A 16,107-nucleotide genomic window follows, 5' to 3' on the forward strand; every position below is an offset into this window, starting at 1 on the left:
CTTGCTTCTATTGTCGTGCCTCCTAATGATCCTTTAGAACAATATTTGCTAGACCATGAAAATGATATGTTTATGAATGAAAGAAGGGAGATAGATGAAGTATTCTTTAAATAGGGACCTATTTTGAAACACAACTTGCCTGTTGAAATCTTAGGGGATCCTCCACCACCCAAGGGTGATCCTGTGTTTGAGCTTAAACCATTACCTGATACTCTTAAATATGCTTATCTTGATGAAAAGAAGATATATCATGTTATTATTAGTGCTAACCTTTCAGAGCAGGAAGAGGAAAGATTATTGAAAACTCTAAAGAAGAACCGAGCTGCTATTGGATATACACTTGATGATCTTAAGGGCATTAGTCCCACTCTATGCCAACACAAAATAAAATTGGAGGAAGACGCCAAACCAGTTATTGGTCACCAACGACAGTTAAATCCTAAGATGAAAGAAGTGGTAAGAAAGGAAATACTAAAGCTCCTTGAGGCAGGTATAATCTATCCCATTGTTGATAGTCAGTGGGTAAGTCCTGTCCATTGTGTCGCTAAGAAGGGAGGCATTACTGTCGTTCCTAATGATAAAGATGAATTGATACCGCAAAGAATTATTACAGGTTATAGGATGGTAATTGATTTTTGCAAATTAAATAAAGCTACTAAAAAATATCATTACCCTTTACCTTTTATTGGTCAAATGCTAGAAAGACTATCCAAACATACACATTTTTAGTTTTTAGATGGTTACTCTGGTTTCTCTCAAATACCTGTGTCGGCAGAGGATCAAGAAAAGACCACTTTTACTTGCCCTTCGGTACTTTTGCTTATAGACGTATGCCTTTTGGTTTTATGTAATGCACCTACTACCTTTCAAAGATGACTTTTGTGAAAAGATTTGTGAGGTATTCATGGATGATTTCTCCGTTTATGGATCCTCTTTTGATGATTGTTTGAGCAACCTTGATCGAGTTTTGTAGAGATGCGAAGATACTAGTCTGTTTTGAATTGGGAGAAGTGCCACTTTATGGTTAATGAAGGCATTGTCTTGGGGAATAAAATTTCTGAAAGAGGTATCAAAGTTGATAAAGCTAAGGTTGATGCTATTGAAAAGATGTCGTGTCCCAAGGACATCAAAGGTATAAGAAGTTTCCTTGGTCATGCCGGTTTTTATAGGAGGTTCATTAAGGACTTCTAAAATTTCTAGGCCTCTGACTAATCTCTTACAAAAAGATATTCCTTTTGTCTCCAATGATGATTGTATAGAAGTATTTGAAATACTTAAGAAAGCTTTGATTTCTGCACCTATTGTTTAGCCACATGATTGGAATTTACCCTTTGAAATTATGTGTGATGCTAGTGATTATGCTGTAGGTGCTATTCTAGGACAAAGAGTTGATAAGAAACTAAATGTTATTCAATATGCTAGTAAAACTCTAAACAGTGCTCAGAGAAATTATGCTACTACTAAAAAAGAATTTTTAGCAGTTGTATTTGCTTGTGATAAGTTCAGACCTTATATTGTTGATTCTAAAGTAACTGTTCACACTAATCATGCTGCTATTAAATATCTTATGGAAAATAAAGATGCTAAACCTAGACTTATTAGATGGGTTCTCCTACTACAAGAATTTGATTTGCATATTATTGATAGAAAGGGGGCTGAGAACCCCGTTGCAGACAACTTATCTAGGTTAGATAATGTTCTTAATGACCCACTACCTATTGATGATAGCTTTCCTGATGAACAATTAGCTGTCATAAATGCTTCTCGTACTGCTCCATGGTATGCTGATTATGCTAATACATTGTTGCTAAATTCATACCACCTAGTTTCACATACCAGCAAAAGAAAAAGTTTTTCTATGATTTAAGACATTACTTTTGGGATGACCCACACCTTTATAAAGAAGGAGTAGATGGTGTTATTAGACATTGTGTACCTGAGCATGAACAGGAACAGATCCTACGCAAGTGTCACTCCGAGGCATATGGAGGACACCATGCTGGAGATAGAACTGCACATAAGGTATTGCAATCCGGTTTTTATTGGCCTACTCTCTTCAAAGATGCCCGTAAGTTTGTCTTGTCTTGTGATGAATGTCAAAGAATTGGTAATATTAGTAGACATCAAGAAATGCCTATGAATTATTCTCTTGTTATTGAACCATTTGATGTTTGGGGCTTTGATTATATGGGACCGTTTCCTGCCTCTAATGGATATACACATATTTTAGTTGTTATTGATTATGTTACTAAGTGGGTAGAAGCTATTCCAACCAGTAGTGCTGATCATAAAACCTCTATTAAGATGCTTAAAGAAGTTATTTTTCCGAGGTTTGGAGTCCCTAGATACTTAATGACTGATGGTGGTTCACATTTTATTCATGGTGCTTTTCGTAAAATGCTTGCTAAGTATGATGTTAATCATAGAATTGCATCTCCATATCACCCACAGTCTAGTGGTCAAGTAGAATTGAGTAATAGAGAGCTCAAATTAATTTTGCAAAAGGCTGTTAATAGATCTAGAAAGAATTGGTCCAAGAAACTTGATGATTCATTATGGGCTTATAGAACTGCATATAAGAATCCTATGGGTATGTCTCCATATAAAATGGTTTATGGAAAAGCATGTCACTTACCTCTCGAGCTAGAACATAAGGCATATTGGGCTATTAAAGAGATCAATTACGATTTCAAACTTGCTGGTGAGAAGAGGTTATTTTGCATTAGCTCACTTGATGAATGGAGAACCCAAGCCTATGAGAATGCCAAACTGTTTAAAGAAAAAGTTAAAAGATGGCATGACAAAAGGATACAAAAGCGTGAGTATAACGTAGGTGATTATGTGTTACTATTCAACTCTCGTTTAAGATTTTTTGCAGGAAAACTTCTCTCTAAATGGGAAGGCCCTTACGTTATCGAGGAGGTCTATCGTTCCGGTGCCATAAAAATCAACAACTTCGAAGGCACAATTCCAAGGTGGTGAACGGTCAAAGAATCAAACATTATATCTCAGGTAATCCAATAAATGTTGAAATTAATGTTATTGAAACCGTAACCCCGGAGGAATACATAAGGGACACTTTCTAGAACGTTTCAGGCTCCGAAAAGGAATAGGTGTGTGGTACAGTAAGTAAACCGACTCCAAAATAGTTCTAATAGCAATTTTCTCCGTTCTAGAATATTTAAGAAAATAGGAAAATAAGAAGTAGTCCGGGAAGGACACGAGGCATCCACGAGGGTGGAGGGCGCGCCCTACCCCCTGGGCGCACCCCCTACCTCGTGGGCACCTCGTGTGCTCTCCGGACTCCGTTTTCTTGCACGATACTTCTTTCGGTCGGTAAAAATTCATTATATAAACTCCCGAAGGTTTTGACCACTATATCATGCAAATATCCCGTGTCTTTGTTTCGAGCTATTTTCTGTCAGGTTTGTCAAGGCCAGGCATCATGACGTCACCCTCCTCCAACAATGAAGACAAGGACGCTTGGCTATTGAAGATAGAGTTGAAGAGAGAAGAACGTAGGGAGATCAACAAGGATGATGGGATCAAGAAGATCATGGAGGAACAAGTTTCGGCGGCAAAAGAAGAAGACATCCTTCAACCTCTTCCCAACCTCTTTACCCCAACTGAGGTTGAAGCTTTCAAGATGATTGAGTTAGCTCGCATACAAAACAAATATCTCACACGGGAAAATATTTTGTTGAAGGATCATATCGTCGCACTCAAGGGCATTATCCGCAAATTGGAAGAGCTCCTACGCTCGATGTGCGACTATCCATCATCATCACCACCTTCTTCACCAGCAAAGGAGACATAATCACATGGGTATGGGCACTCCCCTTGGCAACTACCAAGCTTGGGGGAGTTGCCCCGGTATCGTATCACCATCACACTCCTATCTTTACCGTTTTACTTAGTTCGATCCTTTTAGTAATATCTTAATCTATTAGGATAAAGTTTTGGTATGATTTAGTTTTGAGTTTTTCTTTATGATCCCTCTATGTAATCGAGTCCGTGAGCTATATATAATAAAGATTAGTGTTGAGTCAAGGGCTTTGCTATTTTGCTATGATCTTGATGGTATAAAAAGATAAAAAAAAGAAATAAAAGAGATCATATTGATCTTATGGAGAGTAATGACTTCACATATAAAAAGTATGATGATTAAAAGTTGTTGAGAGTTGACAAACATAGTTTTGGTCATCGTTGCAATTAATAGGAAGTAATAAAGAAAGAGAGGTTCTCACATATGAGTATACTATCTTGGACATCTTTTATGATTGTGAGCACCCATTAAAGTATGGCATGCTAAAGAGTTGATGTTGGACAAGGAAGACAATGTAATGGGTTATGTTTTCTCACATCTTAATTAAAGTATATTGTCATGGATCGTCCAACATGTTGAGCTTGCCTTTCCCCCTCATGCTAGCCAAATTCCTTGCACCAAGTAGAGATACTACTTGTGCTTCCAAATATCCTTAAACCCAGTTTTGCCATGAGAGTCCACCATATCTACCTATGGATTGAGTAAGATCCTTCAAGTAAGTTGTCATGTTGCATGCAATAAAAATTGCTCTCTAAATATGTATGACTTATTAGTGTGGAGAAAATAAGCTTTATACGATCTTGTGATATGGAAGTAATAAAAGCGACGGACTGCATAATAAAGGTCTGTATCACAAGTGGCAATATAAAGTGACGTTCTTTTGCATTAAGATTTCGTGCATCCAACCATAAAAGCACATGACAACCTCTGCTTCCCTCTGCGAAGGGCCTATCTTTTACTTCTGTCTTTTACATTATGCAAGAGTCATGGTGATCTTCACCTTTCCTTTTTATATTTTATCCTTTGGCAAGCACCTCGTGTTGGAAAGATCCTGATATATATATATATCCAATTGGATGTAAGTTAGCATGAACTATTATTGTTGACATTACCCTTGAGGTAAAAGGTTGGGAGGCAACACTATAAGCCCCTATCTTTCTCTGTGTCCGATTAAAACTCCATAACCATAAGTATTGCGTGAGTGTTAGCAATTGTGAAAGACTAAATGATAGTTGAGTATGTGGACTTGCTGAAAAGCTCTTATATTGACTCTTTCCGATGTTATGATAAATTGCAATTGCTTCAATGACTGAGATTACAGTTTGTTGGTTTTCAATGAAGTTTCCGATTCATACTTGACATTGTGGATAGATTGTTACTTGAGCATAAGAAATCATATGACAAAATACATATATGTTGATGTTATAAGAATGATCATGATGCCCTCATGTCCGTATTTTATTTTATTGATACCTCTATCTCTAAACATGTGGACATATTTTTCGATATCGGCTTCCGCTTGAGGACAAGCGAGGCCTAAGCTTGGGGGAGTTGATACGTCCATTTTGCATCATGCTTTGATATTGATATTTATTGCATTATGGGCTGTTATTACACGTTATGTCACAATACTTATGGCTATTCTCTCTTATTTTACAAGGTTTACATGAAGAGGGAGAATGCCGGCAGCTGGGATTCTGGGCTGGAAAAGGAGCAAATATTAGAGACCTATTCTGCACAGCTCCAAAAGTCCTGAAACTCTACGAAAGTCATTTTGGGGATTAATAAAAAATATTGAGCGGAAGAAGTACCAGAGGGGCCCACACCCTAGCCACGAGGGTGGGGGGCACGCCCTACCCCCCTGGGCGCCCCCTACCTCATGGGCCCCCTGGCAGCCCTCCGGTGCCCATCTTCTTCTATATGAAGTCAATTACCCTGGAAAAAATCATAAGCAAGCTTTCGGGACGAAACTCCGCTGCCACGAGGCGGAACCTTGGCGGAACCAATCTAGGGCTCTGGCGGAGCTGTTCTACCGGAGAAACTTCCCTCTGGGAGGGGGAAATCATCACCATCGTCATCACCAACGATCCTCTCATCGGGAGGGGGTCAATCTTCATCCAATCTTTGTACCAAAACCTCAGATTGGTACTTGTGGGTTGCTAGTAGTGTTGATTACTCCTTGTAGTTGATGCTAGTTGGTTTATTTGGTGGAAGATCATATGTTCAGATCCTTAATGCATATTAATACCCCTCTAATTATGAACATGAATATGCTTTGTGAGTAGTTACGTTTGTTCCTGAGGACATGGGTGAAGTCTTGCTATTAGTAGTCATGTGAATTTGGTATTCGTTCGATATTTTGATGAGATGTATGTTGTCTCTCCTCTAGTGGTGTTATGTGAACGTAGACTACATGACACTTCACCATTATTTGGGCCTAGAGGAAGGCGTTGGGAAGTAATAAGTAGATGATGGGTTGCTAGAGTGATAGAAGCTTAAACCCTAGTTTATGAGTTGCTTCGTAAGGGGCTGATTTGGATCCATATGTTTCATGCTATGGTTAGGTTTACCTTAATACTTCTTTTGTAGTTGCAGATGCTTGCAATAGGGGTTAATCATAAGTGGGATGCTTGTCCAATAAAGGGCGGTACCCAAGCACCGGTCCACCCACATATCAAATTATCAAAGTAACGAACGCGAATCATATGAACGTGATGAAAAACTAGCTTGACGATAATTCCCATGTGTCCTCGGGAGCACTTTTCTCTATATAAGAACTTGTCCAGGCTTGTCCTTTGCTAAAAAAAGGATTGGGCCACCTTGCTGCACCTTATTTACTTTCATTACTTGTTATGCATTACAAATTACCTTATCACAAAACTATCTGTTACCGATAATTTCAGTGCTTGCAGAGAATACCTTACTGAAATCCGCTTGTCATTACCTTCTGCTCCTTGTTGGGTTCGATGCTCTTACTTATCGAAAGGACTACGATAGATTCCCTACACTTGTGGGTCATCAGTATTCACGTGTACTTTGTACACACCCCTATCACTAATATATAGTACCAACAGTAGGCTTTTTCCTCAATTGCAAGGGTCCGAACTAGGGTAAAACTTTGCCTCGTATTACCATCCAGCCTAATAGTCAGGGATATCCTACTGAATGATCTGATGGAATCATATCTGCCAACTACTAAGAGTGAGGTGTGTCTGTTGGGGGGGGGGGGCAATGTGTGCGAGAGAGGCCTAAAGATAATGTGTGTGCGGGAGACACGGAGGCACATATATGTGCGTATAGAGGGCTAGTAGAGACCGTGTGTGTGTGTATATGCATGTGAGAGAAATAGTGTTTTCCAACTGAGATTAGTGAAAAGAGTGGTACATAGTAGTCAGAGAGAGAGAGAGAGAGAGAGAGAGAGAGAGAGAGAGAGAGAGAGAGAGCGTGTGCGTGAGATACCCCGACACCCGGGGAGAGATTGTGAGCATGTGTGAAAGAGAAATGCTGATGCATATAAAGTGTGTGCACTTATGCATTAGATAGAGAGATATATAGCACATTTGTGAGAACGGGCCGAGGCATAGTGCATCTACGTGTAAAAGGAAGTTCTACGCATTAAATTAAAATATAAATGGCATTATTATTTTTGGATGAGATCATGAATTTTGCAATTGCGTATGAACGAAAATTGGTCTATCAGACACCCATACTCTATTGAATTCTAGCATGTGCATGTGTTTATTTCATATTATCGATCCATAGAGTGAGAGCGGTTTGAAATACAGATAATGCGTTGCTTTTGCAATTCATATATAAACATTAATTAGTGCACTCCATGTTGTTAGTGTGAAGCACTTTATACATTTGTCACTTACATGGATACATTCCAAATTGCTAGCTACGAAACAGAATACATGTTGAATTCAACATAAAGGGGGTTTCGAATATTCAAATTCGTAGAAAGTGCATTCATCTATTTGAACCCGAGATAATGGCATTTGTAAATCAAATCTAAAAGGGGGCATCAATATTTGTTGTGCGTTTGAACATGCTATATATTCATACGCATGTCTAACTTTTTTTTTGCAACCAAGGAGATTATATGTGGAACCATGCATGAGCTGAGGTAAGTTGCATATTTTTTAATATATACTTGTGTACAATGTATATTCAAATGTGCCCCTCCGTTCCAAAATAATTGTAGCTTTAGGATTTTCAAGAGTAAAGATTTGTGAAGTTTGACAAATCCTGAAAGTTCAATTCAAGAGAACTGAAAACCTTAATGCTTCTGCTCCCAAATATTGAACGAAGCGCCAAATAAGCCTCTGGTCACCCGAAACCGTGTGAGACTAATGTTTGGTTGTAGGAAATTACTCTCCTGACTCTAGCCTGTGTAGCCTATTGGCCCGATGTCCAAAGGTCTAAACCAGGGTAGGTTTTTAACTTCACCAAGAAGCCAGTCTCAACCGCCTCCGAGAAGCATTCATAGGCCGTGGGCGCCTAAACACCCATGCGCTCGACCAAAATCTATCCCGCCCACCATTAGAGACACCTGAGATTATTGTCCTACCCCCAACCCGCAACATGTCCAAAATTTTAGATGGGGGCAAAGTTTGTAACTTTCCCCAAATTTCAAACAAGCGTGTCCCAAACCGAAACATTGTTCCCCCTTAGTCCCCCCTCCATCCGTTTCCCCATTCATACTTCGTGGGCACCAAAACGCCCTCTCCACCAGCCACGAAACCCCAGCCTCCTCCGTCCTCCACCCCATAGCGCCCAATCTACCGCCATCCTCCTCCATCACGCCGGAGCCGGTACCCCGACGCTGTCGTCCAACGCAACCGCAACTGCAACGCCCTCAAGGACTTAGCAGCTGAAGCCAAGGCAGAACTGCCTCCACGACGCTGACGCCGACGTGCGCCGTACCAGAACCACTTCGACCACGCCATCCTACGCCTCACCGCTGCCGCTCCACTGTCGCAACCGTCCACTGCACCGGAGTTGTTCCCGCTATGCCGTCGTTCACCGCCTTGGATCTAGTTCCCCGCCGCTGACAGACGGCCACCGCACCACACTCAACAATTTGGCCATGGGTTCGTCCAAGGCTCCACTGTCCTCAACAACTTCTCGTTTCCAGCGAACCACAAGAAGATCGTTGGAAAAACAGAAGGAGGACACAACACTGCCAACAGAAAGAGGTACTCCTCTTCCCTTATTCATGAAAATCTTACGTCTCTGCTCACACCGTATTCATCCCACGAAAGAAACTAGTTGAGCGCTTCTTAATGCATCTTCTTCGTGATACTAAATGCACAAGGTTTCCTCCCATTTACTATTTCACCTTTGCTAGAGGTCAGTAGCCTGCCTGGATTTCAATTCAGGGTCAGTCAAACTGCAATTAAAAGAAGCAGCACCCGCTTAGGCGCGCAGAGCACCTAGTCCACATGTTCGTCAGGGAAGCGACGCATCAGTGTCTATCATAGGGGTGTGGGGTGTAGGAGCTGCTTGCGCCCAATCTGGAGGTCGATGAGGCTTGAAGGGATGGCCGGGGGCGGTGCCAAGCACGATGGTGCGATGAGGTCGAGGGAAGGGTGGAGGCAGGGGACTGGGCCGGTGGTCGCTGGCGTTTCGATGAAGATCGTAACACTGACTGGCTAGAGGTAGATGAAGGTGATCTGTCCGTTCTTTGTACATCGGACGGTGCGGAAAAAATGGAATGACCTATTTGTTTTCAGTCGACTGTTATTTTCATAGAATCCTGTAGTAATTTCGTGTGCCATGCATGTTGTAGAGTGATAGCCCACAAGTATAGGGGATCGCAACAATTTTCAAGGGTAGAGTATTCAACCCAAATTTATTGATTCGACACAAGGGGAGCCAAAGAATATTCTCAAAGTATTAGCAGCTGAGTTGTCAATTCAACCACACCTGGAAACTTAGTATCTGCAGCAAATTGTTTAGTAGCAAAGTAATATGATAGTGGTGGTAACGGTAACAAAAGTAAAGACAGCAAAAGTAATGTTTTTGGTATTTTGTAGTGATTGTAACAGTAGCAACGGAAAAGTAAATAAGCGAGAACCAGTATATGGAAAACTCATAGGCACCGGATTAGCAATGGATAATTATGCCGGATGTGGTTCGTCCTGTAACAGTCATAACATAGGGTGACACAGAACTAGCTCCAGTTCATCAATGTAATGTAGGCATGTATTCCGTATATAGTCATACGTGCTTATGGAAAAGAACTTGCATGACATCTTTTGTCCTACCCTCCCGTGGCAGCGGGGTCCTATTGGAAACTAAGGGATATTAAGGCCTCCTTTTAATAGAGAACCGGAACAAAGCATTAGCACATGGTGAATACATGAACTCCTCAAACTATGGTCATCACCGGGAGTGGTCCCGATTATTGTCACTTCGGGGTTGCCGGATCATAACACATAGTAGGTGACTATAGACTTGCAAGATAGGATCAAGAACACACATATATTCATGAAAACAAATAGGTTCAGATCTGAAATCATGGCACTCGGGCCCTAGTGACAAGCATTAAGCATAGCAAAGTCATGGAAACATCAACCTCAGAACATAGTGGATACTATGGATCAAACCCTAACAAAACTAACTCGACATGATAAATCTCATCCAACCCATCACCGTCCAGCAAGCCTATGATGGAATTACTCACGCACGGCGGTGAGCATCATGAAATTGGTGATGGAGGATGGTTGATGATGACGACGAGAACGAATCCCCCTCTCTGGAGCCCCGAACGGACTCCAGATCAGCCCTCCCGAGAGAGATTAGGGCTTAGCGGCGGCTCCGTATCGTAAAACGCGATGATTTCTTCTCTCTGATTTTTTTCTCCCTGAAAGCCAATATATGGAGTTGGAGTTGGCGTCGGAGGGCCACCAAGGGGCCCACGAGGTAGGGGGGCGCGCCCAGGGGGGCGCCCCCACCCTCATGGCCAGGGTGTGGGCCCCCTGGTCTTCATCTTTGGCGAGGATTTTTTATTGTTTTTTCTAAGGTGTTCCATGGAGTTTCAGGTCATTCCGAGAACTTTTATTTTCTGCACATAAAACAACACCATGGCAATTCTGCTAAAAACAACATCAGTCCGGGTTAGTTCCATTCAAATCATACAAGTTAGAGTCCAAAACAAGGGCAAAAGTGTTTGGAAAAGTAGATACGACGGAGACATATCAACTCCCCCAAGCTTAAACCCTTGCTTGTCCTCAAGCAATTCAGTTGACAAACTGAAAGAGAAAAAGAAAAACTTTTACAAACTTTCTTTGCTCTTGTTGTTGTAAACATGAAAATCCAACATTCAAGTTTCAGCAAATATTATGAACTAACCATACTCACAATAACACATAGGTCTCATAATTGCTCATATCAATAGCATAATGAGCTAGCGAGCCATAATAATAAAACTCGGATGACAACACTTTCTCAAAATAATCATAACATGATATAACAAAATGGTAGCTCGCTAGCCCTTTCTGAGACCGCAAAACATAAATGCAGAGCACCTTTAAAGATCAAGGACTGACTAAACATTGTAATTCATGGTAAAAGAGATCCAGTCAAGTCATACCCAATATAAACCAATTATAATGAATGCAAACGACAGTGTGCTCTCCAGCGGGTGCTTTTTAATAAGAAGGGTGATGACTCAACATAAAAGTAAATAGACAGGCCCTTCGTAGAGGGAAGCAGGGATTTGTAGAGGTGCCAGAGCTCGGTTTTGAAATAGAGATAAATTATATTTTGAGCGGCATACTCTCATTGTCAACATAACAACTAAAAGACGACGATATCTTCCATGCTAAACAGATTATAGGCGGTTCCCAAACAGAATGGTAAAGTTTATACTCCCCCTCCTCCACAAGCATCAATCCATGGTTTGCTCGAAACAATGAGTGCCTCCAACATTCAACGGGTCCCAGGGGGAGTTTTGTTTGCAATTATTTTGATTTAGTTTGCATAAAGCATGGGAGTGGGCATCCCGAAGACCAGCCATTTTCTCGTGAATGAGGAGCGGAGTCCACCCCTCTTGAGAATAACCTGCCTAACACGGAAGATAAGGGCAGCTCTAGTTAACATATGAGCTAATCGAGCATGCAAAACAGAATGTTTATTTGAAGGTTTAGAGTTTGGCACATACAAATTTACTTGGAACGGCAGGTAAATACCGCATATAGGTAGGTATAGTGGACTCATATGGAACAACTTTGGGGTTTAAGGAGTTTGGATGCACAAGCAATATTCCCGCTTAGTACAGGTGAAGGCTAGCAAAAGACTGGGAAGCGACCAGCTGAAAGAGTGACAACAGTCGTAAACATACATTAAAATTAATTTACACCGAATACAAGCATGAGTAGGATATAATCCACCATGAACATAAATATCATGAAGCCTATGTTGATTTGATTCAACTACATGCGTGAACATGTGCCAAGTCGAGTCACTCAATTCATTTAAAGGAGGATACCATCCCATCATACCACATCATAATCATTCTAATAGCATGTTGGCACGCAAGGTAAACCATTATAACTCATAGCTAATCAAGCATGGCACAAGCAACTATAATCTCTAAATGTCATTGCAAATATGTTTATTTCATATTAGCTGACTTAGGAACGATGAATCATCATATTTACAAAAACAAGAGAGGTCGAGTTCATACTAGCTTTTCTCATCTCAATAAGTCCATCGTATATCATCATTATTGCCTTTCACTTGCATGACCGAACGATGTGTATAATAATAAGAGTGCACGTGCATTGGACTAAGCTGGAATCTGCAAGCATTCAACTCAAGAGAGAAGACAAGTAATATGGGCTCTAAGTTAAATAAGCAATCATGCATATAAGAGCCACTAAGCATTTTCAATATAGTCTTCTCGACCCCCAAAGAAAAGAAAAGAAAAACTATTTACACGGGAAAGCTCACAACAAGCAAAAGAAGAACATGAAATATTTTTGGGTTTTCTTTTTAATTACTACAGCAAAGAAATAAACTACTACTATTTTTTTGGTTTTTTCTTAAGGTTTATTAAACACACAAGAAGAAAGCAGGAAAAAGAAAATAAACTAGCATGGATATTACAGTGAAAGAGTATGAGCACCGATATCTAGCAATGAGTGTGTGAACATGAATGTAATCTCGGTGGGAAATACGTACTCCCCCAAGCTTAGGCTTTTGGCCTAAGTTGGTCTATTGCCAGGGATAGCCTAGCGGATACCCGAAGGTGTAGCTGGGGTCGTACTATGACGAAGAAGGCTCCGGCTGCCACTGGCTGGCAACCTCCTCTGGGTCCCAAGAATAAACAGATAGTCGTGGAGGCTCATCTTGTGGCTCCGGTTCCGGGGCTGGTGCAGGATTCCGATAGGATTGAACGGCTGCCCATGGAACGATGTGAGGACCTGCAGATAAGTTAAACAAAGAAGGGGCAGGCAAAGTAATAGTCTCAGGATGATGTTTATCAAAGTATAATTTGTATTTGAGCTCCCCTTCGCGACTCTTAACAAGAAAATCATGCGCTATCATACTCTTATAATCTAAATAAGCACGGGGCAGCGTTGTTTCTTCTTTCTCCTCATGCCTAATAGGTATTCAAAATGTTCAGCTAGGCGTTAAGCATAAATGCCTCCAAAGATGGGGCCCTTAGTACGGTTCAAACTTAACCGTCTAGCAACAATTCCACCCATACTAACAGAGTTATTGCGGTATAAACCATGGAACAAAATAATAATATCAGAAATACTAAGGTTCCCACAGTTCCCGCATCCAATCAAGCAACGACTAGAAAATAAGGCAAAGTAGCGTAAAACAGGAAAATGTATGCTAGCGATCCTTGAATCAGAAACCTTCCTGGTTTCTCCCATAGTGATAGTGTTAATAAAAGCTTCTACTTCGTTACGGTGGGGTTCATCTAAGGTGCCCTCAAAGGGTATTCTGCAGACCTCGCAGAATTCAGCTAATGTCAACTCTTTAACAACGTCATATAAATGAAATTCTACTGTTGGAGGTGATTTCTTAGGGAAAAAGTAGAAGTTTTGCACAAAAGTATTTGTGAGTAAGAGATACTGATGACGTTGGTCGTGGAGGAAGTCGGTGAGGCCGGCGTTCTCAATCAATAAATAGAAATCTTCATAAATCCCGGCTCTCCTCAAAAAGTCATCGGAAGGCCATTCACACGGCCGGACCTCCGCGGTGCGAGGCAAATTAAATTTGGGCTTCTGCTCTTCTTCCTTTTGTTTTTCCTTCGAGCTTCGGCTCGGCGAGCCCCTCAAAAGTATCTTCATTATTTTCTGAAACAATCTGAAATTTTTAGTAACTTCAAATAAAAGTGAACCAACTTCAATAAAATTGATAGCAACAACTCCCACAAGTGCCTAGAGCCTATATAAAGCATTGGAACTACTTGGAACCATATAAATCTAACATGCAAGCTCAAGAACATGGTCACCTATGCTGCACAAATTTGCAATGGATAAAGCACTAGAACAAAAACTAATTGGACCAATGGAGGAGTCACATACCAAGGAACAATCTCCCCAAGCAGTTTTGCGAGAGGTGCTTTGAGCAAGGAGATCGAAAATCACAGCAGCGGGGGCTGGAACTCATGCTTGAGTTGGTTTTTCGTGTTTGTGTGAGGTAGAGGAAGAAGATGGGTGCAGGGATAAGTGGAGGAGGGCCACCGTGGGCCCACGAGGTAGGGGGGCGCGCCCAGGGGGGTAGGGCGTGCCCTCCACCCTCGTGGCCAGGTGGCAGCTCCCCCCGTGGTAATTTTTGCACAGTAAATCCTCAAATATTCCCGAAAAAATCATATTAAATTGGCATGGCATTCCGAGGACTTTTATTTTCGGGATATTTTTATATTGCTCGGATAAGTCAGGAAACAGGCAGAAAAATACTATTTTACTTTATTTCTACTAAATAACAAAAAATATAAAAAGGGTAGAAAAGGTTGTGCTTCTAGTTTCATCCATCTCATGATCATCAAAATGAACCCACTAACAAGGTTGATCAAGTCTTGTTAACAAACTCATTCCGAATAATCACGGAACCGGAGAAATTTCGAATGACACTAAGTTACCTCAATGGGGATCTGAAAATCCCCAACAATAAGAATATCATACTTTTTCTTCATAGTAGGGAGAGGAAATTCAAAACCTCCAAATATAATCGATGGAATTTTTCCGATAGAGTTGATACTATAAACTTGAGGTTGTTTCCTCAGAAAATGTACCGTGTGCTCATTGCCATTAACATGAAAAGTGACATTGCCTTTGTTGCAATCAATAACAGCCCCTGAGTATTAAGGAAAGGTCTTCCAAGAATAATAGACATACTATCATCCTCGGGAATATCAAGAATAACAAAGTCCGTTAAAATAGTAACGTTCGCAACCACAACAGGCACATCCTCACAAATACCGACAGGTATAGCAGTTGATTTATCAGCCATTTGCAAAGATATTTCAGTAGGTGTCAACTTATTCAAGTCAAGTCTACGATATAAAGAGAGAGGCATAACACTGACACCGGCTCCAAGATCACATAAAGCAGTTTTAACATAATTTCTCTTAATGGAGCATGGTATAGTAGGTACTCCTCGATCTCCAAGTTTCTTTGGTATTCCACCCTTAAAATAATTAGCAAGCATGGTGGAAATTTCAGCTTCAGGTATCTTTCTTTTATTAGTAATGATATCCTTCATATACTTAGCATAAGGATTTGCTTTGAGCATATCAGTTAATCGCATACGCAAAAAGATGGGTCTAATCATTTCAGCAAAGCGCTCAAAATCCTCATCATCCTTTTTCTTGGATGGTTTCGGAGGAAAAGGCATGGGTTTCTGAACCCATGGTTCCCTTCCTTTACCATGTTTCCTAGCAACGGAGTCTCTTTTATCATAACGTTGATTCCTTGATTGTGGGTTATCAAGATCAACAACAGGTTCAACTTCTACATCATTATCATTACTAGGCTGAGCATCAACATGAACATTATCATTAACATTATCACTAGGTTCATGTTCATCACCTGATTGTGTTTCAGCATCAGAAATAGAGATATCATCTGGATTCTCAGGTGGTTCAGCAATAGGTTCACTAGAAGTTTGCAAAGTCCTATGGTTTTTCTTTTTCTTCCTGTTAGAAGAACTAGGTACATCAATATTATTTCTCTGAGAATCTTGCTCGATTCTCTTAGGGTGGCCTTCAGGATACAAAGGTTCCTTAGTCATTCTACCAGTTCTAGTAGCCACTC

The sequence above is a fragment of the Triticum aestivum genome, chromosome 4B (genome assembly GCF_018294505.1).
Source record: "Triticum aestivum cultivar Chinese Spring chromosome 4B, IWGSC CS RefSeq v2.1, whole genome shotgun sequence".
Classification (NCBI taxonomy): Eukaryota; Viridiplantae; Streptophyta; class Magnoliopsida; order Poales; family Poaceae; genus Triticum; species Triticum aestivum.